The sequence below is a fragment of the Nipponia nippon genome, unplaced genomic scaffold (assembly GCF_047370975.1).
Source record: "Nipponia nippon isolate SJK-2023a ecotype South Korea unplaced genomic scaffold, ASM4737097v1 scaffold_10, whole genome shotgun sequence".
NCBI classification, from domain to species: domain Eukaryota; kingdom Metazoa; phylum Chordata; class Aves; order Pelecaniformes; family Threskiornithidae; genus Nipponia; species Nipponia nippon.
In genome coordinates this window covers 20,349,288-20,371,061 of record NW_028262291.1, presented here as the reverse complement: position 1 = coordinate 20,371,061, position 21,774 = coordinate 20,349,288, and the positions used below count along the sequence as shown (strand labels likewise).

Sequence of the window (21,774 nt, the reverse complement as noted above, 5' to 3'; positions counted from 1 at the left end):
GCAGAGGCTAAGCGTCACCGTCGAGGCCAACACCCAGGAGGTGCTAAACTGGCCTTTTCCCTCCCTCCCTGCTCAGGTCTCCTCTCTTCCCACCCACCCCTAAGAAACCGCTCCGCTGCCGAGGCGAGGCGATGAGGGTCTTTCTTCCCAGCCCAGCCTCTGTGGGGCCGTTTCTTAGCGAAGAGGCGTTTGGGCTGAAGTTGAAATGAGGTAATGGAAGGATGAGGCAATGTGCCAGTCAGGGCTTGATCTTGATTTACAGGATGTTTCATGGAAAACTCTTTAACAAGCAGGTCTGACGCCTCAAAAGAAAAAAAAAAAAAGAGAGAGAAAGAAGCTCCAGCTCAAGTTTGCAGTAACGTGTTGCCTGCGGCAATGGCAACGCCAGCGTGAGGCCCAGGTGGGGAGAGCCAGGGCTCACTGCTAACCAGGGGCACGGCGTGGCAGGCTTGCACAGCACCAGCAACGCCGAGCGCTCCGCCGAGCCCGCAGACCCCGCGAACCGCCGGATTTCGGGGCGCTTTGCTTTGCAGGAAACGAAAAGCAGCACCGGCGGGAGGCCAGGGCCGGGGGGGCCGCGCTGTGCGTGAGCGCCCGGCTGCCGGAGAGAGGCGCCCCCGGCGAGGCACCGCCCCGCGGAGTCGTGGCGGCGGCCCCCGCTGGGCGTCCCGGGCTGGGCTGGGCTGGCCGCGCCGCCCCCCCGCCCTCCCTCTGTCGGTGCCGCCCTTCCCTCAGAGCGCGGCAGGTCGGGGCGTGAGGCGACGCGGAGCGCTCGGGTCCGGCGCGGCTCGCTGTGGAGGGGTGAGGCGGGGCGCCCCCGAAATGGCGGCCGCCCGGGGAGGAAGGGCGGGCGGGCGGGCGGGGGGAAGCGGCGCGGCGGGGAAGCGCGGTGGGAGTAAGGGGCGGGGGGAGGCCGGGACGGCGGCGGGTGCTGCCTGCGGCAGCTCCTGACAGCCCGGCCTGGGAGAGGGGCGGCAGAGCGCTGCCCTGGGCCCCGTTTATTGCAGCGAGGGTCTGGCGCTCCCCTCGCCCGCCGCTCCCTCCCGGCACGCTGGGCCGTGAGGCGGCCCGTCCCTACCTGCCCGCCGTCGCCGAAGGCCAGCTCTGTTGCGGCACTGCTTTGCTTCCCCATCAGCGCCCAGCGGCACTGTACAACTTCACAGGGGCTTGGCTGTTGCTTTTTTTTTTTTTTTTTTTAAAGTGTTTTAACCTGTTGCGGGGGGGGTCGGGTGTCAGAGGCTGTGCACAGTCAGTGCATTAGGAAAGGTGTTCTGAATGTTGCCGTGATCTTGTGAAACGATATTTATCTTTCTGCCTTTTGTTCAATTACGTCTCCCTGTTGTACAAATAAGGCTTGGCCCTTATGTCAGGCTTGTAGGACCCTTGGAGGTAGAAGGGGGGGAGAGCGTGCCCTTGTTCACCACAAAATCCAGGCGATGTTCCGCTTCTTTCATTTTCTGGAAGCTGAATGAGGTGGGAAGCTGATGGCGATGGGTTATTGTTACACTGTGGTGTTGCTTGCCACAAGGAAGCTTTCCCAGTCGCCTTTTCTCCGTGTCATCCCAGGAAGAATGTAAACTGCTGTAAATTTTAAGAAATCCTGACTCTTCCTGAGTCCTTTTGTAATCAACCTGTTGCAGTATTCCGTTGAATTTTAGCACTGACATATCTTTATTTCAGCCTACTCTATAGCATCCGCTAAATTACACTGGTTCACTTCCTTTGGCCTGCTACGGCCCTTCCTGGCTTGCTCTGAGAGTTCACATGGCGTCTGCTGGAACATTTGCTTAAAATGGCATCACCCATCAAAGGTAATGCCCAGTGGTGGCCGTTTTGTTGAAAGAGTTTTGAGACAAGTCTCTTTTGCCAAAATGTGTTTCCTTTGCCATCTGTGAGGCCATTGCCAAGGTTCTTAGGGAAGCTTTTGGTGTGAGGGGATATCTACTGCTGTATTGTTGAGGCTGAAGAGTCTCTTAGCATGTCATCAGTCAGACAAAAGTCCATCCCAGTCCTCCTGCATGACTTGCTGCTACCAAAGATGACTGCCTGTGATGGAGAGGGCAGAGCATCTGTCTCTTCTGAGCTGTTGCTGAGCTCAATGGAAACTAGAAAAGTCGATGTGAAAGTTTCAGTGTATTTAGATTCTCTGAAGGAGTTTGTGTGCCTAGGACAGGCAGTTCCCGATCTGCAAATTGTTGGAAGCTGGGCAATGTTTCGGGCGGCATCACTTACGCTTTACCTGAGGCATCTGGTGACAGGCCCCTGTCAAAGGCATAATGTTGGCTTGCATAGGTGGGTCTGGGTCTGGGTCTGGTTTGCTACAGCTGCTCTTGGGTGCCAGTACTTTGAGTCAGATGTCCTTGCTGAAAGCTTGCTTCGTGAGTCGGAGGAGTTGGCAGCTTTTGAGCTCTCCCATGTAACTATCCTGAGATCACATCCTTGCTCTGTAGTTTCCTAATGATGTCTTTGAGTTCCTGACCTGGATGTCTTTCTGTCCATATGCTGTATTTCTGCAAAAAGCATGTTTTATTCCAAACTGTTGCATATATTGATTGGCCTGCGGCTTTTTAAAATAATGGCTTGCCTTCTTGGTGGAGTCCTTCTGCAATGGAGGAGAATGACTCCCCCAGTTGCCTGGTTAAAAGTCCTGGCAGTCCCTGCTGTATGTTGACTCCAGTAAACAATAAGAACATGCCTTTTCTATGTGCTTGAGATAATGTCCCATGTATGACATCTCGTTGTACTCTGGAGTCTGAGGTGGTTAGTCCATCCTGCGATATATTTTGGGAGAGCGTAACAGTCAAGTTTTCTTTCTCCCGTCTCAAGGCAGGTGCATTAAAAGAAGGTTTGTGCTTAGTGCAAAAAGCAGAACACTAAGAGGAACTTTGACAGCCCAGTTGGGGCTGTGGCTGTCCTTCTCTTGGACCTAATACAAAAGCCATCTTCTGAGTAAGCAGGGAATACCACCCCGAGAAGATTTTTCTCCAATGCGTTAGCTTCCCAGCCCCCTTGTGCAGAAGGGAGGTCTTATGCCAGTTTGGAAGTGGGCAGGACTCTGAGGCTTCTCTTCAATTACAGTAAGGCATGCACGGCTGAAATCTTGGCTCTGTGAAGGGTATTTTCAGTGCAGCCTCCGAAAGTCTGTGTTGATGGGTGTGAGAGATTCTTCAGGAAGGGGGTGGAAGAAAGCTGCTTGTATTCCCTTGTCAAGCAAAAATGCTAGGTGGGAGTGGCTGACAGAGTGCTATCTGTCCCCCTTAGGAAGTTTCCAGCAGACATATTATATTATTCCCAGCTAATTAAAGTTGTAGCACAACTCTAGCTGTTCCCATTGCACATGCACAGACCAGGCAACAACTCCCTTGCTCTTGAGACGGCCCTGAAGTAGTTGAATGGTGAGCTGTGTCTCCTCTAGTTGGGTCATCCCACAGGTAAATTCACTCATTGCTTCTACAAAGTTGGGCTTCTGCTCTAAGGAGTGCGTTGGGCTACTTGTTATGCATAGGAGGAAAATGTGTATTTACATGTATTTGTACATGTAACATCTCTTATCACCATGTATACCTCTGTGTGGCAAACTATCCCGTCTGACGTTTCCAGGTGATTTGGTCACTTATAAAGCAATCATGCTGTCCCTCTGTTTTTCTTGTGCCTTCTGTTTAAGACAGAAACTAACAAAGATAAAAGATGGATGGATTGACTCTGAGAAAAAAAAAAAAAGGGAGGGAGCTTTGCTTTTTCATGTCCCAGTCTACTATTACTATCCCCAGTGGCCTCATCAGTTTTGCTCTTGAAACCTCCTGAGAAGATGCTCTCTCACTCGCCACCTCTACTCTCTGCTCCTGGGCTCGGCACTGGGTTATCTCCAGCTTTCCCTGAGCGTGAACACCGACAGCTGAGGTCATGGAAAGCCTGAGGGAGGGTGACTCCTGGAAGTTACAGCCCATCTCAGCTTCCCTGGCTGCGAGGAACAGAAACTTTAGTCTCCCTGGTTGTTTAAAAACCTTCAAGATCCTGAAGGTGAAGACCGGGTCTCCTTCCATCTCGCTTGCTCATCCTGCCTTTCAGACCCTGAACATGATTTTCCTTTTGCCACAGCAAAGCTAAAATGAAATGAACAGTGTCACTGTTCGTAACATCGCCCCATTTTCCCATTCTTTTTTGCACATGCATTTTGGTGGAGCTTTCCTCCAGGATGGTGACCATCTTCCCAATCTGTGAGAAATGTGCTCTTCCCTGCCACCCCATGCTTGAAGCCAGGGTGTGGAGGGAGAAACCAGGAACAGCAGGGCTGCAGGATGGAGATGCGGTGTTTTGTCAGTTCTGTGGAGAGCACCTCATACCACCCCTCCTCGTGGCACAAAAAGCATTTGCTGCCAGGCCCTCTTGGCAAGGATCAGCACTGTAATAGCAGCACTGCTGATGGGCATCTCTCTCGCCACTGCCCTGCTCTGTCCCGCCTGACAGGCTCCTCTCTTGTGATCTCAACAGCCTGGCATCCTGGGGAGTGGACTCAGTCAGTCCTGCATCCTGGCTGCTGCACAGTAATAAAACCCTTGGCAGAATGAGCAGGAGGATGATTACTATTTTGCACTCCTGGCATTGCATGGCAGAGTAGGAGATGTATTTTGGAGTCTGAGCCACATTTGTGTAGGACCAGCTTGGTCCATGTTTCTATCCTAAGTTCCTCTTGCTGGTCGGGTGGTTATGGCTCTCCAGTCCGAGCTGGAAAAGTGCTGTGCAGCTCGGTAGGTTCATTTCAGGCAGTAGTGCAGTAAGCTCAACACGGGACTGAAAGTGTAGCCGGGTCCTTAGAAGGATGCAAGCAAGAGTAGCTGCCATGACATGCCAGCTGGGGTCTTCATGGAGTTATTGATATATATATATATATATTTGTGTGTGTGTGTATATTTCATGCATAGTTTTGATGCCAGCAGTGCTGGACACTGTTGGAGGCAGGATACTGGTTTAGTGGGATAAGGAAGGACATCAGGAATTATGTTCTGTGGAGGTTAAGGGAGGGTCCTTGGCAGCTGTTTAAATTCATTTGGGTGTTGACCCACAGCTGCTGGCAGCAGGGTACAGCCAATTAAATGCAATTTTAATTGTACAGTGAGTTGCACAGGGTGTGTTGCCTGCATCCACGTAGGCTGATGTGGAATCGCTTTTTCTACCTGCTGAGCACGTGTGTAAGAGGTGTCTGCATCCAAGTGAGGGAGTATGGAGGATGTGGGATGTGGCGCGGCCTCTTAAGAGAGGTGGAAGTGAGACGTATGGGAGGTGCGAGAGTGGCTGTTGCTCAGACCCACGGGTTGTTGCTGGCAGCGGCAATGAGGCTTTGTAAGGAAAAGTTGAGCCAGAAGTAGGTGACATAAAATGTTTGGCATTGACTGTTGTTTCTTATCTATTGCTGGTAACAGGTCTGAATGCAAAAGGAGCAAAGTTCACTTTTCCAACCCAGGTTCTGTTTGCTTTTATAGGAAAAAAACCAGAGCAGCAGGGAGCTGGTTTTAAACAGAGCAGTGGGGAGCTGGGGCAGTGCAGAGTTGTGAGGCTCTATCTAAGTCCCCGTGCTTCGGTGGAGTTTATCGCTGTAGCTGCAAAGTGGAAGGTGCATGCTCCTAAGAAGCTGTGGAGTGGGATGAAGTCTGCAGCATGTTTCCCACATATCTTTGCCACTGTGGGAGAGGGACAGGTTCAGAGGAGCAAACACCTTCCGGAGATGCTGTACAAACGGGTGAGGTGAAATCATGTCCAATACCTCTCCCTGGAACACTTCTGCCCCTATGGGGGAGAAGTAGACGGGAGAAAGACCAAGCAGATAATTACTGTTTTGTACTCCTGGTATTGCATGGCAGAATAAGAGGTGGGTTTGGGGGTCTGGGCCACATTTGGGTATTACCAGCTTGGTCCATGTTGCTAACCTAAGTTCCTCTTGCTGGTCGGGTGGTTATGGCTCTCCAGTCCGAGCTGGAAAAGTGCTGTACAGCTCGGTAGGTTCATTTCAGGCAGTAGTGCAGTAAGCTCAACATGGGACTGAAAGTGTAGCCGACTCCTCTATAGAAGAATGTAAGCATAAGTAGCTGCTAGTGGGGGCAGGATACTGGTCTAGTGGGAGAAGGAGGGGCAGACAGGAATTACGCTCTGTGGAGGTTAACGGAGGCGTCCTTGGCAGTGCTTTAAATACAACCATATGGCTTACCAGCATAGCTGGAGTATGAACAACGGATTCTTTGGCTCCGTTAAGAGATCCAGTTAAAATTGGGACCAAGAGTGGTTTGAGGTAGGAATTTCTGGGGGAGAGGTTTCTGTCTTGTGTGAAGTGGATCAAGTTTTGAACCTCACTGACCTGTTAGCTGCCAGAGCAACAGCCGCGATGCCTGTGTGGTGGTGTTTTCAGGGAGTGCTTTGACCCTCAGTGACCACCATACTGCAACAATAAAGAAAATAAGGGGGAAGGATGGTTTTGGTCAAATTTATATGCTAACAGAGCCAGCCAGCAGATGCCAGCCACGCTGGCATTTCTGGCATGCCAGCCAGTGAGCGGGACTTCTGGAGTGCCGGATGAGGCAGGCATGAGTCATGGCTGGTGAATGTCAGTATTTCTTCCTAGCTTTGGTGGAATCCAGAAGGGAGGAATTCATATCCCATATCTCCCCCCCACATTCCTCTGGAAACAGAGCTGATTTGTTATTTTTCTCTGTGGTCACTGTAAGCTGCATGCAGAGCTCCCAGGGAGGTGGTGGGCAGCTGTGTGTGCAGTCACAGCGGCGTACGGCGAGCGTAGAAGCCGGACACATGGCAGTGGCAGGCGCTGCCTTGGAGCAGCCAGCTCTGGAGCAAGAATGGGTCTCGGTTGCGTGTGTTGAGTGCTGTGCACAAGGAGGGTGCCTATGGGAAAGTGTTGGGCTTCGCGCTTGTGGGTTCAGCTGTTGTAGCATAGAAGGGATGAGTCCAGTCCTGTGTGGAAGTGCAACTTGCTGAGGAGTTGAGCTGCCAGCAAGCTGGAAGCTGTGGTTAGTTGCAGGTTCCCCCTTGCTATATGGAGTGGCCCTCTTCCATCTTTGTTTCCAGACTTGGCTTAGGTGAGGGGTTTGCCAGAGGTGAGAAGAGAGATTTGATGTGGTCTCCAAGTTACCTTGTCCACTCAGAGGGTTTTTGGAAGGACAAATTTCCTGTTATCAGGAGGACCTCCTTCTGTATTTGGGGAGGAGGAACTGTCAGGCTGGCTTCTGTGCCTTTGAGTCCCAGTTTGCTGGTTTTTTCCTCCTCCTGAGCAGGGAAAGAGTACAAGTGTCCCGCTGAGCTCCTGTGCTGTACGTGGGGAATGAGGCTGTGCTCAGCCTTGGAGATGGGCTCTGGAGAGCCTAACAAAAGCCTGCTCTGTCCATTGTGCACTGCCCAGGGCTTACCTCCGGTGTGTGCAATGAGTCCCAAGACAGGAAAAAAGGAAATTTAAACCACTGTGCTTACACCAGGAAAAAATCCTGGTTGCTGACTTCATTGGGCCGTTTGCCCTCAGAGTTGGTCAGGCGCTGGGGAAGCGTGGATCCTGACTCACAGGTGTGCTGTGAGAAGCCTGGAAGGAGGGAAAAGCAGATGCAGGTGCAGAGGAAAAACTTGAGCTTTACTTTGGCTGCATCTGTCCCCATGTGGAAGAAACGCCCCCTGTAGAAAAAAGGGGGTTTATTGTTTGCTACTTCATCAGGAATTTTAACAAGTTTTTAATAAAAAAAGAAAGGAAGGGGAAGCCAACTTAGATGAGAGCCGTGAGAGTATCCAGATTGAATTATTGTAGTTATATCAATGCAATTCTTATCAACAGTATATTTACAAGTGTGTAAGTGGGAAGCTGGTTTCCCTGTGTATGAAGAGCATCACTGCTGCAGATCAGCAGCATCCTCCCAATTTTGGACATTGATAACCACATCTGGCCTGCCCAGGTCCCCTCTCCCTGTATCACCCTGACCAAATAGTCTGTTTTGTTTTCCTGCGTCTGTGCACACGGTAGTGGTTATCAAGTCAGATGCTGCTGCTGTGTGCACATGTACCACTGCAGTGAGGAGTTTTCTGGGTGGCCGGAAGGTGGCCGTGACACCACCAGAGCAGTCAGTCCTGGAACACCCTTTCGTCTGAGGTCGGTAGGATTATTTTCTGTGCCAGAATTGTCCTGGTTACTTCCAGCATAAATTTCAGAGTTTTAGTTCTTCCAAAGCAAGAAGTGACTTTTGTTTTCTGGGTTCCTCTGTCCCTTAATATCCTAGAGGGACCTCATTTTCACAGTGGGCATTTAGTACTGGCCGAAACTCAGGTCAAAGTGAAGGTAGTTACTCGGTTTCTTCAGAAACTTTTGGCTGTGTTGTTCCTGGATTTTCTCTGAGTGTTTTTTGCTTTTAATGTTTAAGGACTTACTGAACATCTTAAATAACCTACAAGTGAACCATGCTGTGGACTGCTTTTCCCCTCCTGCTCACTAATGGCATGGGGTGCATTGAGAGACGGATAATGAGTCTGCCCAGCGCCGGATGTTTGCCGTGTTCCTGTCTCTTGGACGCAGAGGAAAATACTCTGCTTCTTTCTGCTGAGCTCAAAGTAGTAGTCTGCTGAATATGTGCCCGTAATGTTTGGAGAGGCTCCCGAGGGAATAAAGTATGTGGTTTCTCCCATCTCCTGAAGTCTGCTTGAGTCTTCCTGGTATTTGAGGGTTAATCCAGGGTGTCCCAGAGTTGTAGAACAGACTACTTTTAGCCTTTAAAATTTTAACCTTTAACATAACAGAGGATCGGATGAGATCATATGGTCCCTCTTGACTTGAAAATTTACCTCCAAGGTCGGGGGGGAGCATGGGGAGGATTAAGTTTCAAACTCCTTTTAGGCTTTCCTTTAATGAAGCTTGTTCATATAGTGCTAGGGTAACCTGAGGGTGGGTTGGTGGAGAAATCCCCTGCAGGATTTCCCAGCTTCGTTTGATGTCCATCTGGTTTGTGCTGGCATCTGGTAGAGGACCGCTTTTCCAGTTACTTATTCCTGCCAGCTCTAAATGAAGTGGATGATATGCTGAGACAGACTTGCCAAAATGTCTTTACTGATTATAGCTCTGTACCTTTCATGGAGAGTTGCTCTTTGCCCGTGCATTTATTTGAAGCAGTGGAGAGGACCTGAGCAAGCCCAGCTCCCGGTGCCTCTGCGTGCAGGTCTGTATACAAACCGCTGGAGCGAGGTGTTTCACGGAAGCGGTTGACGGCTTGGGGCTGAGGGATTTCTTTAGAGCTTGTTGGTGTGTGCTCTGGGGTCAGAGACTTCTTTTTATCTTTTCTTCTGCCCCCAGCCTTGGTGAAGGGCCAGCAAGTAATTGCCTTGAGGACAGCCCTTGCCTCCCAGTTATTTATTCACATGCTGGTGCCTCCCTGTCAAGTTTGCAGGCTGGTCTAAAAACAGCTGCGTAAATGGTTTTGGTGGAGTCATTAAAATCTGCTACGCAAGAGTGAGGCGGAAGAGGGAGGAATGTTTTATTTTTGGCTGGGGGTTGTTTAATTTTTACTGGAAGAATGGTCCTTTTCAAGGCAGCCTTAAGCAGCATGGCTTGAGCATTGTTTCCAGCATTGCTCCTATAGCAACAGGAGAGAGAGAGCTCCTATGGAGTTGGACTTACGGCTCTGGGAAATGAAATGTCATTTAATTTGCCCTTGACTGTGCTTGATATTTGATCTGACTCTAGTAAAGTGTTTTTAGCTCTGGAGAGGAATATAACTCCTCAGGGCATTCAATGATCACTCCAAAACACCCTCAGAGCCATGGACACCGGGGATATATAAGGATGGATGGTCAGAAGAGACTTCTTGGCCATTCCTGGCGCTGCTGTTAGCGAAGTGGGTAATACCAAGTGTGAGAGTGTTCCCACATGAGGTGGCTGTCCTGGGTAGGAAGGGAGGCTCCTGGAGATGTTACCGATATCTCTCTAGCTGCCATGCTGAGGTGAGAGCTGCTGTCGCCCCATTCTGTGGCTGCACAATCCCTTTTCTGTTGCTGCGCTGGGGCGCTGCAGAGTGCATTGCCCCGTTCCTAGGACCGCAGGTACCAGCTCCATTGCTAATACGCTGAGAGGTTTTCTCTGACATGGCTGGCACCAGTCCCAAGCTAATCAGCAGCATGGCTGAAGCAATAAGACCATTAACCTTAGTTTCCACTGTCAAATCCCTTCTCAGCTGCTTTTAAAGTATGATCCTCGTAGAGTTGAAATGGAGGCAGGCTGCCTGGGTGAGATCTGTGGGCTGACTCCAGAGGCTTTTGCTTTGCTTGTTTACAGTGCAGAAAGTGCGACCAGGAACAGCCTGCTCAAAGCAAAACAGGTATTGTACAAAAGCTAAAGCTGGTGCCAACTTTTTGTGCATTTCTTGCTTTGTGCTGTCTGCGGTCAGGTGTCTCAGGCATGGGCAGGGCAGTGCTAACAAGTAGCTTGAAAACTTCGCATTTTGCAGCTTTGTGTTCTGCAACGGTCTTCCAGAGGACAGAACAGCTCGGCAGATAGAGGATAGATGTTGAGATGTGAGGAGAGCAAATCCACCCCTTCTCTCAGCTGGGAGAGTCACTTGATCTCTCTCTGCTCCTATTATAACATGCTACCTTTTTTTCTTTGTTGGGATGCTTTGAGGAGGCAAAGGGTGTTTCAGGCGGTGAGATTATAGAACACTCTGCCATTGAGAGGCTAGAAATGTACCCCGTGGAGGCACACCAGCTGCCTACCCTCTCTTCCAAAAGCTGCTGCATGTATTTTTGACAGTGGGATTTAAAGTTCCGCGATTCATTCGTGAGCTCAGTGAGGTGAAGATGATGGCCTGCCGTGGGATATGCACCTGATGCTGTGGGTAGGTAGAAAATCTACCAGCTTTTAGCTAGTCACCTTTTTACTGCAGAGATTTGTAGGGAATGAAACTGAAAGTACCTCTGCAATGAGACTGCAGCCAAATTTTGTGTGACTGTGCACTAGCTACACCACAGCACGTGCTCTTAGGTTAGTCTTCGCCCTGAGCTCAAACTACTGTGTAAAAACCCAGCTATTCGTAGAGAGTGAACAAATGTTCATCATCGCTGCATTATTTGGAGAGCGCTTTGAATTCTTGTACAGAATTGCCTGAATAGGCTTTGTGGGGGCTGGGAGGGTTTTTATCCTCTCGGGGTTTTTAGTGCTTGTTGGCTTGGTCCTAGTACTGGCATGGCTACAGGGCAGAGAGGTTTTGCGAGCACTCCCTGAAAACACTGAGGACCCAGTGGCTTCGCTTCTGAGAGGTGAGCTGAAAATGAATGTAATGAATAGGAAGGTAATGAATAGGAAGGGATCAAGCGGAAAGCTGATTCTGCACAAACTGTTTTGTTTAGAAATGTGGTTTAATGCTACTGGTACGTTCTCCAGTGCAGACAAAGCACTGCTTTAAAAAAAAGAAAACAAAACCCAAACAAAAAATCCCACAAACCCCACAATGCCCATAAACAGAGTTGGGAAAATGGAATTTAAAATACCAGTAGCGGACTGCAGTGAAGAGTTTGTCTTGTCTGTTGGCTAACCCTGACCTATCGGAACTATTGTTCCTCGTCACGGCAAACGCTTATTGCTATGAGCTCTCTGCAAACACACGCCAGGCACTGATTTCTGGTGCTTCGAGTGAGAGAAAAGAGACAGTTATTGTTCCTCTCCTCAGTTCAATGACTAGTGAAGTGGTTCCTGTGTATAAATAGCGTAAAGTGCTTTGGGATCCTTCAGGATAAAGGAGGCCTTATGAGATACAAGAGGATGTTGTTTGACGCAGAAGGAGTTCCCGTTGGTCGCGCAGTGCGTGCTGGTCTCTGGCCTGCCTTCCAGCTCCCGATGGGGACTGAGTGCTTGAAGGGACTATTTGCTTCCCTGGTTATCCACTTCTGGGGGCAGCAGACGGGGGCTTTCTACTCTCAGGATGTGGCTGGCTGCATATGTTTTGTTAGGACCAGAAAGCCCTATGAAGGGTTTTTTGTTTGCTTTGTAGTGGAACAGTGCTAGAGCAGACACATGCAGTCCCAGGCATGCTCGATCACTCTATCTTTCTCTCTCACTCTTTCTTTTTCTTAATGGTGAAATTGGTTTTACACTGAGGTCCCTTTTATCCTCAAGGATCCCGAAGCCAGCCATCACCTTGCCCAGGACTGACTAACTCCTTCATAAAACGCTTAATTTGCAGGTATGTGTGGTGCTGAACATGTAAATCCTTGCTGAGTTTGAAATTTATGCTCGTTGTTATTTATGCTTCAGTAAGTCTCTCCCCTGGGGACTAAACAGTCTTGAAAAAATGAGCAGAAGGGCTAAGTGCTCTTCTGAGAAACAGCTCTTTTCTTGAAGAACAGGCGGCTCCTCAGGTGTATTAGGCACACAGTTCCTCGCTGAATACCTGACTTTCATCAAAATTAGCAGGAGTTAAGTGTCTACATCTCTCCTGAGCAGTCTGTTCAAAACGCAGTAGCTCGAGCCAGGGTAGAAGAAAGGAGGGATTTGGCAAGCATCCCGAGGGGTGACAGCAGGACTCTAATGCGCCTGTGGAGATGATGCCTAGACCCAGAAGGTGTTGAGGTGAGATCCTCCCAAACTCCCAGGATGGGATCTTGCTTATCCTCTCTAAATTCTTCAGAAAGGTGCTCTCCCAGTCAAGAGGTAGGGCCAAGCAGGGTCTGCCAAAGATGGCCAAGAGATCTTACTTCTTGTTCAATGTAGGTGGCTTTCTAAGTTGTCTCCACCTCTCCCACAACCACTGTGCATGTTCCTGGTAGGAGCAGGTGATGCGGCTGGAAAACATTGCTTTGTATTCCTCACTTCTCAGCAGCCCCTAAAAGGCTCAGGGTGAGATCCTTTTGTGCTAGGTACCGTACAGTCAAGGAAGATGACTCCGTGCCCTCAGGAGCACATAATCAGTTTAGACAACAGGCAGAAGGAGATAAAGGCAGTTTCCAAGCTGTGGTCTGGGGAATCTCATTCAGCAGTGCCAAATGAGTTCAGCTTCCATGTGAAGGGTCAGGGAGGAGGGTTTTGTACCAAAATGTGTTCTGTGTGCCTGCCCCACACACAAGTATAAATGACAATTCCTGAGAAGGAGCTGCTTTGCCTCACTGGATGTCTGGCTCGTGTTTTGCCTTCACCCCAACCCTAGAGGCACAAGTACTTTGACTTTCCAGCATGTTCCAACATGCTGAGATGGAAAGCAAACTGTTCAGCTTTGTATCCTGGGTTGGCTTTCTCTTCTGTAAGGGCAGGAGTGTGGGAGCAGCATGAAGCAGATGGATAAATGGTAGGGCACAAGGACTGCTCGAGGAGAGTTTGGGCCCAGCCTCAGGACTGAGGATGCTGCAGAGCTATTGCTTGCTTTGCAGGTGGCCACGCTGCCTGTGCATTCCCTCCTCTCCGCAGTTCCTCAGAAAGCTCCCTTGTCTGATCTTTATTCAATGATTCCAGGATTTCATTTGGCCTGCTTCTCAATGACTCAAGTGCTGGGATTTCCACTGTTTCTTTCCAGAGGTGTTTTTGTGGTCTAGAGGCTACTTAGCAATGTGAATCAACAAGTTTCTAGCTCTTACCAGAGCATTCCTTTTCATAGGGAATGGAAGCAGGGGTAATCCAAGCTGATTATAAATGAAAGTGTGTCGCACATACTATCCTAGGTAAAGGCCTGCAGGAACCTCCCCCTGAAGATGGTAATAGGAAGTTAAAATGATTATGAATTGTGTTAAATTTGATCCTCTAATAAAAAGTAACTTTTTTCTCTTCCCGGGGGGTTTGCAAACACCCCATTATCCCACCCAGGCAAGTCAGGAAGTATTACTGCTTCCATATCCTGGTACAGGCAATAGATAAGAGTTTAAGCCTTAGGCTGTGAAGTAAGTTAGTGTCAGGGTGTAGATCAAAGGATCATTAATTCAGTATCCAAACAGAGAGGTTAGGGAGGAAGAATTGCTATTCTCTTCCCCCCTCCATCCTGCTGCCTGCAATGCCAATGGAAACAGACTGCAGGGAGAATTGAACCTGCCTGCTGTGGGATGAGGGTGAGATGGATGAGGATGTGGCAGTACAAATGATTGCAAAAAGTTTGGGACCCTCTTATCATAGAAAAGTAGGGGACAGAGGGGATGCTAGAAGCCATTTTCCTGTACAGCAGCCTTATGCATCCTAGCTGCCTCCACAGAAATGACAAGCTATGGGATGACATGCCAAGGTTAGAAGGATGGGGTGCTAGCAACGGCCCTCACCCTGTTGCTCTGCGATGTGCTGGGTACACTGGAGCACACTTGAAGTCTTACAGAGAGGAGCCAGGGGCTCCTGGGGTAATAGGAGCCAGCAAGGAAACACTGGTGAAATACCTCAAAGGAATTAAGGCATGTTCCTCTAAAAAGGTGGCACGGCCAACAGCCCAGCTGAAGTGCCTCTACACCAATGCATGCAGCAACAGGCAACAAACAGGAAGAGCTGAAAGCCACTGTGCTGCTAGAAAGCTACAACCTAGTTGCCATACAACCTAGTTGCCGTTACTGAAACTTGGTTGGATGAATCCCACTGCTATCGATGACTGCAAGCTGTTCAGAAGGGACAGGCGAGGAAGGAGGGGGGGAGGGGTTGCCCTCTATGTCAAGAAATGGATAGATTGTGAAGAGCTGTCTCTGAAGAATAGCCGCGAGCTGGTTGAAACCTTATGGGTAAGAATTAGAGACCGAGGCAACAAAGGGAACCTTGTGGTTGGTGTCTACTACAGGCCGCCTGATCAAGGAGAGCCTATTGATGAAGCCTTCTTACTCCAGCTACAAGATGCATCGCACTCACAGGCTCTCGTCATGCTGGGGACTTCAGCCACCCTGATATCTGCTGGAAAAGTAGCACGGTGAGCTGTAGGCAATCCAGGAGACTCCTGGAGTGCATCGAGGATAATTTCTTAAACCAGGTAATAGACGGTCCTACCAGAGGGAATGTGATAGTGGACCTCTTGGTGACCAACGCAAGTGAGCTAATCGGTGACGTCAAGATGGGAGGCAGCCTGGGCTGCAGTGATTGTGCACTGGTGGAGTTCTCAGTCCTGAGGGATACGGGTCAGGTGAAGAGTAAAGTCAGGACCCTGAATTTTAGGAAAGCAAAATTCCAGCTGTTCAAGGAGTTAGTCAATAAGACGCCCTGGGAAACTGTCCTCAGGGACAGTGGAGCAGAACAGAGCTGGCAGGTCTTTTAAGAATGCTTTCCATAGAGCACAAGAGCTCTTGATCCCCACGTGTAAGAAGTCAGGAAAGGACAGCAAGAGACCAGCATGGATGAGTCAAGACCTGCTGGTCAACCTAAAGGGCAAGAAGGAAATGCGCAGGCAGTGGAAGCAGGGACAGGTATCCTGGGACGAGTGTAGGGACATTGCCCAGTTGTGTAGGGATGGAGTCAGGAAGGCCAAGGTGCAGCTGGAGCTGAACTTGGCAAGGGACACAAAGAATAGTAAGAAGGGCTTCTATAGGTATGTGAGCCAGAAAAGGAAGGTCAAAGAGAGTGTACCCGCCCTGATGAACATGACTGGCAAACTGGTAACAAACAGACAAGGAGAAGGCTGAGGTACTCAACAACTTTTTTGCCTCAGTCTTCACTGGCAGTCTCTCTTCCCACACCTCTTGAGTGGATGGACCTCAAGGCAGGGACTGGGGGAGCAAAGTCCCTCCCACTGTTATAGAAGATCAGGTTTGAGACCACCTGAGGAACCTGAGCCTTCATAAGTCTATGGGACCTGACAAGATGCGTCCCAGAGTCCTGAGGGAATTGGCTGATGTAGTTGCCACACCACTCTCCATGATATTCGAAAAGTCATTGGCAGTCAGGTGAAGTCCCTGGTGACTGGAAAAACGAAACATTGCACCCATTTTTAAAAAGGGTAGAAAGGAGGACCCTGGGAACTACTGACCTGTCAGCCTCACCTCTGTGCCTGGGAAGATCATGGAACAGATCCTCCTAGAAGCTGTGTTAAGGCACATGGAGGACAGGGAGGTAATTCGAAACAGCCAGCACGGCTTCACGGTCCTGTCTGACCAACCTAGTGGCCTTTCTGTGATGGAGTGACTACATCAGTGGACAAGGGAGAGCTACGGATGTCATCTATCTGGACTTCTGTAAGGCCTTTGTCATGGTCCCCCACACAACCTTCTCTCTAAATTGGAGAGATATGGATTTGATGGATGGAGTGTTTGGTGGATAAGGAATTGCCTGGATGGTCGCATCCAGAGGGTAGTGGTCAATGGCTCAATGTCCAGATAGAGATCAGTGACAAGTGGTGTCCCTCAGGGGTCTGTACTGGGACCAGTACTGTTTAATATCTTAATCAATGACATGGACAGTGGGATCGAGTGCACCCTCAGCAAGTCTGCAGATGACACCAAGCTGAGTGGTGCAGTTGACATGCCTGAGGGATGGGATGCCATTTAGAGGGAACTGGGCAAGCTCAAGAAGTGGGCCCATGTGAACCTCATGAAGTTCAGCAAGGCCAAGTGGAAGGTCCTGCACCTGGGTTGGGGCAACCCCTGGTATCAATACAGGCTGGGGGATGAAGGGACCTTCATGTGGCTTCTTGATATCTGAGGGAGGTACCGTGCATTTACACTGGGAGGTTGAAGCCTGGCTCTAGGAGGGCTGGTAGTGGCAGATGAATTCAGGGGAGCTGTTTTCCATCAGAGCCTGCTGTGGTGCTTAGGACCTGTGTCTTCATTATGCTTCAGCAGGGATAGAGGCTGAAGAAAATGGTGACTTCCTAGCATGCTTTTTCTCTGCAGGGGCCTTGCTCTGGTTTGTGCTCTGTATCCTGGGGCTCATAAGCCCCAGGAGCAGAAGACAGATGTATGCAATGAGTTCTGGTACTGTCTGCCTACCTCTTTCCTCTTCCCGGACAGTTCCCATGGGAGGGCTAGGAGCAATGATCACTTTGAGGCACTAATGCCAGCTAGGGCTTCACAGTGCACAGAAGGGTCTTCTTCCTGAGCTTTCTCATGGAGTTACTTTTGGGCCTTTTGCACCAGAATGAACCGTCGTTGACAGAAACAATAGCAACATTTACAGGATGCAGCAGTGAATATAAACCTGTTATGACAGCTTCTTCCCATCAGAAGGTCTTCGCATTCCCCAGTGCCGCAGTTTGGCTCTCCCCTGTTACCCAGTGCGCACTTGCAGTTTAATCAGATGCATTCATAAGGTTTATTCTGAAATCACGTGCTCTCTATTAAAAGGATGGCTTGATGGCAAGGCATATTATCACATATTGATTCCCAGAATAATCTTTGACATAGTTCATGATTCTCTGCATCTCTCTTTTCTTTTTCAGCTTTCTGCTTTCCTGAATCTGGCAGAGGACCAGAGTCAGCAAGAAGAGAGGGGGTGGAAGAAAGCACTTGAAGAGGACTGAACATTTGCACTGGTGCTGTGAGCTGCTTTGGTGGTGAAAGGTCAGCATCAAGACTGTTGACCCATGTTGGCTGTCAGTTTGGGGTGGATAATGGCACTCGGTAGTTGTGTAAATCAGAGCACTTCACCTGCCAGCTTTGGAGTTCCTTTCCTGGGAAGGCTTTGCTTAATGACTTCTGGCTGCTTTCTGGGCTGTATGAGATGTGCTGGCAAGTTGATGAGCAGCTGGAGGCCTTTTCTGAGGATGTTCAGTGGGGTAGATAAAGCAGTGGTGGTAATATTTTCATCTTACAGAGACGGAACTTGGAAAGGTCATGCTTTCAAAGGCTGGAGTTTAGCCTTGCTGGAAAACGTGGTCTTCAGTCAGTTTGCTGAAGAGAATAGGTTATTGACCCACACCTGCATTGCAGGTACCAAGGGGAGGATGTCTGCTTTGTTTGCCAAGAACTGCCTCAGGGCCAGGGTTATCTGGCCCAGCTCAGATAGACTCAGATAGCCGAACCTCGCCCTCCAGGCCAGCAGCGTGCCCCTTGGGTGTGTGAGGTGGCTGTATGGGCAGGGGGCTGACGATGTTGGACTTGCAGCCCTTTGGGAGCTGCGCTTTCATAGCAGCATAGGTGCAGTGGGATTTCCTGCAGCAAGTCTTTCTTGTGTGTGTTGGCAAAGATGTTAGAAGTTATCTAACTTCTGGCATACAAATTATCTATGAAATAGACATCACTGATACACTGGATACCAATTTTCTTGCTATCATTCAAAAATCAATAGTTAAAAATAATGATGCTTTTAATGGCCTGGGAGCTATTTCATTTGCTTTGGCATTGTTTCTTCCCTATACGTCAGATGCTGCTTTAGGGCCGGTTGTGCAGAAAAAGCCTGCAGGCCTGGCTTTCTTTGCTGCTTAATTAAGTACTATTACTGTGCAAGTTGAGGCAAATGTACCAAGCAACGTCTGCGATGACTAAATGAATGTCTAGCCAGCAGGAGTGTGTGTGTGTGCATGCCACGTGCTTTCTGAGCTGGGATGTGGGTGCGTGCCTGTATGTGCCCTTGGGCCTGCAAATAAAAATACAGTGATCTGATGTGGGATAACCAGAGCAAGTCCTGCCACTGAGATTTTAGGTGGCTCAGCACAACAAAACAGCTGTTTGTGCAGTGCTTGTGTTCCCAGGTGCTCAGCGCCTGGAACTGGAGCCAAACCACACAACTTCTGGTGCATTCCTATTGTCCGGTTTGTCCTGAGAGTTCAGTCTCAGTAGGGTGAGAGGCCAAGAAAATCAGGCCATGGAATGGTTTCACATTTGAAGTGACCCCTGCCTTGCCTAGCAGTCACGCAGTGTGTGTTTTTACCCAGCTGGGAGGTGGTTGCTTGCAGTTAGACAGGGCAGGATGAGCTCACTCTCTTTTTCTTTTTTTTTTCTTCTTTTTTTGACATTTTTATATAGGTGGGTCATCCTTTCCTTCTTGCTCTTCATGTAGGTGCTTCACTATTACTCCGTTCTCTCGTACTTCATTACTAGCATCTCGCAATCTTTGATGTATTTGAGCCAGCATGCCTTGTAAATGGTTGCCAAAATCACTTTACCAGACAGGCCTCTCATTATAAGTACAGATTTTACTAACCCCAGAAGTTACCATATACAGTATAGGCTACTGGCCAAAGCAGCCTATACTGGCAAAAACACTTTTGAGGCTGTGAAATTGTGTTGCTTTAGGGCTTTTGCCAGTACCCCAGTCACCTGGAGCCTGTCATGCCTCACAGCTGGCATTCCTCTGTCAGCAGGGGTTCTCAGTGCTGATCCTTACAACATCACTGGGTTTAGAGAAAGATGAGGTTCCTGCACTGGGGAGGAAGAGCAGAGGCAAGGGACAGACTAAGGGACTTGCCCAAGGCCATGCACAAAGTCTGTGTCAGAGTGGAGAACTGGATTCAAGGTGTTCAACTCCCAGTTTCTTGAATTAATCTTCAAACTGGTATCCCTCCCTTTCATGTGCAGGTTCTGTCACACTGTTTGTCCTTGTTTTTTCCTCCCATCTTTGTGCATTTTGTTATAGTTGGAGCATTATTTCTCCTTGTCCCTTACATTGCAGTGTGTGTGGGCACAGTAGGAACCTGTTGTTGATTTCTGGTGAATTACATAAAAATACCTCTCTTCATTGTGTGACTAGATGTCACAGCCTGTATCCCATGATCGCTTGCTTAAATTTAACTTGCTGATGAAGCTACTGTCTATTTGACTGGACCAACTGAACTTCATTATGGAAGTGCTTTTGGTCTTCTAACCACTTTTTCAGTTAGCAAAGCGCTTCTCATTATGAAGCTCATGTCTAATTAATATGTTTTTATGCATTTGTAAATACAGCCCTGTGGCATAGCTCACCATTTTCTGTCCACTGGAGAGCTCGTTCATAATTATCAATGTGATTCAGAATAGACCTTTGCCTCAGTGTTTTAAAATAGAATATAAGCGTGTGTGTTAATTAATGTTGCTTCTTCTTGTCTGGTTTCAGGAGTGATTCATGTCACTTCTGAGGGTCTGTTATAAAGATGACTGAAGCCAAGAGACCCTGGTTATGTCAGTGAATTCAGGATGAGGTCCCCCATGTTCATCCCGGTCCTGTGGTGCTGATCAACACCTCTGCTTTTTGGGACCATGAGGCTCAGAGCCCGAAGTCACCCTTAGCCTGCGAGGCAGATTGTGGCTCACCTCTCCACTGCCTGGGCTCCTTGGGAAAGGCATTTCACCAGCGTCTCCTGCCCTCACTTGCTTTCCCTGAAGACCAGGGTAGCACCCTAAAGCCTGACCCAGTCTTTGCAGGTGACAGGAGGTGGCAGGCTACCCTGTGTGACGCAAGGAGCACAAACACATGACTTCCAAAAAGAGGGTCTGGAGAGAGCTGCCTTTCCCTGAATAGCTTGCTGGGTGAGTCATTAAGCGTGCAGAGGCAGCCAGTGCCATCAGCTCTGCTCCTGGCTAGGAAGGATAGATCAAACAGGAGACAGCCCTGATTGCTTTCTGATTCATGGCCTGCCATCCCTGCGTGAATCACTGTGCTTTATAAACCTGCAGCTGTTCCCTGCCAGCTTTCTGGAAACAGACAGATCCTCTCTTCCCAGCGGCGAAGCTGAGCTGCCTAAAAGGCCTGTACATGGTGCTTGGTGGAGCAGGACCTGCAGTCTCGAGGGGAATTTCAGGCTGTTGTCTGAGTGCAAGTACGGTCTGAGCTGTGAGTCTGCCCAGTCCTCACCCAGAACAAGATGCAGCTCGGTCCGGGATTTCTGAGCTCTCAGATCAGAAGGAGGGACAAGTTAACATCCTTCACTAGGACCCAGCATCTGCTATATGGGGATACATGGAAACACCTGTAGTGGCTTTTTTTTGGCGGGGGACATACTTTCAGGGGAAGGGGGAAAGGTTCCTGAAATCTTCTGGAGCAAGAGGGGAACTGGGCCAAGGAGCCAGCCCAAGGACAGTAAGCATTGTTACTGTCCCCTGGCTGTCAGTGATAGGAACCAGGGTCAGTCTCAGCAAACCTGCCATGCATTTTCCTCTACATACAGCCCTGATGTTAGAACGGGTGGGCCAGAAGCCAAGTGGAGCCCTTAGAGTCTGTTACTGGAGGGCATCTCTCAGGTCTGGGCTGTTTTGGGTTGTGCAGGCGTGTGTGGCTGTGGGAGCCTGCCTTGCTGCTGCCGTTCCTGTTCTGTGGCTAAATGAAGCCTCTGGGAGCTGTAAATCTGTCACGTTCCATGAACGTTGCATTCATGGGGCGTCTTCTCATTGAGAATTTACAAGTCTGTTCGGTGCATACGGTACTACTAGCATCCATTCCTCCCCATTGCCCCGGGCCTTTTTGTGCTGCAACATGGTAATTAATCTGAGCATTGCTGGAGGTTCTGATCTCTTCTGAAGATAACTCTGAAGAGTTATTCTCCTTGATATATGCCACCATCTCAGAGCTGCTCCCTTTGCCAGTGAAACAGCCTTCTGCTGCCAACTGTTGTTGCCATATGTTATTTTAGAGAAAAATGTGTCCTTGTGAAATGGTGACGGGGGACAGGCATGGGTGGGACTGCTGGCACGTTCTCACCCTTGCCTTCCCTGTTGGCTTCATTTATTAGTTTCTAAATCACAGGCCTGGCTGGGGTTTTTGAGTGGGCTGGCATGAAGCAAAAGGAAACAGTTCCCTGCAAATAAAATACAATTATGCTGCAGAATGGGCAGCTGGTGTTCCCAGCCTTGGTTCATCTGGCTCTAAAGGCAGATGTTAGCAATGTAGCTGCAGAGAGAATACTGCCTGACTGACCCAACCTGATAGCCACTTGATGTCCAGCCAGGCTGTGTGTA

The 21,774-nt window shown here is 49.3% G+C and overlaps 1 protein-coding gene across 1 annotated transcript in view; it reads left to right on the top strand.

Moving 5' to 3' along the window:
• Positions 1-643: 643 nt before the first annotated feature.
• Positions 644-21,774, top strand: part of CD151 (CD151 molecule (Raph blood group)) — a 36,386-nt gene continuing 15,255 nt past the window's right edge. The window contains exons 1-2 of the mRNA XM_087745843.1: positions 644-801; positions 17,346-17,466. The gene's annotated coding sequence lies outside the window, so the exon portion shown is untranslated. The remainder of the gene's footprint in view (positions 802-17,345; positions 17,467-21,774) is intronic.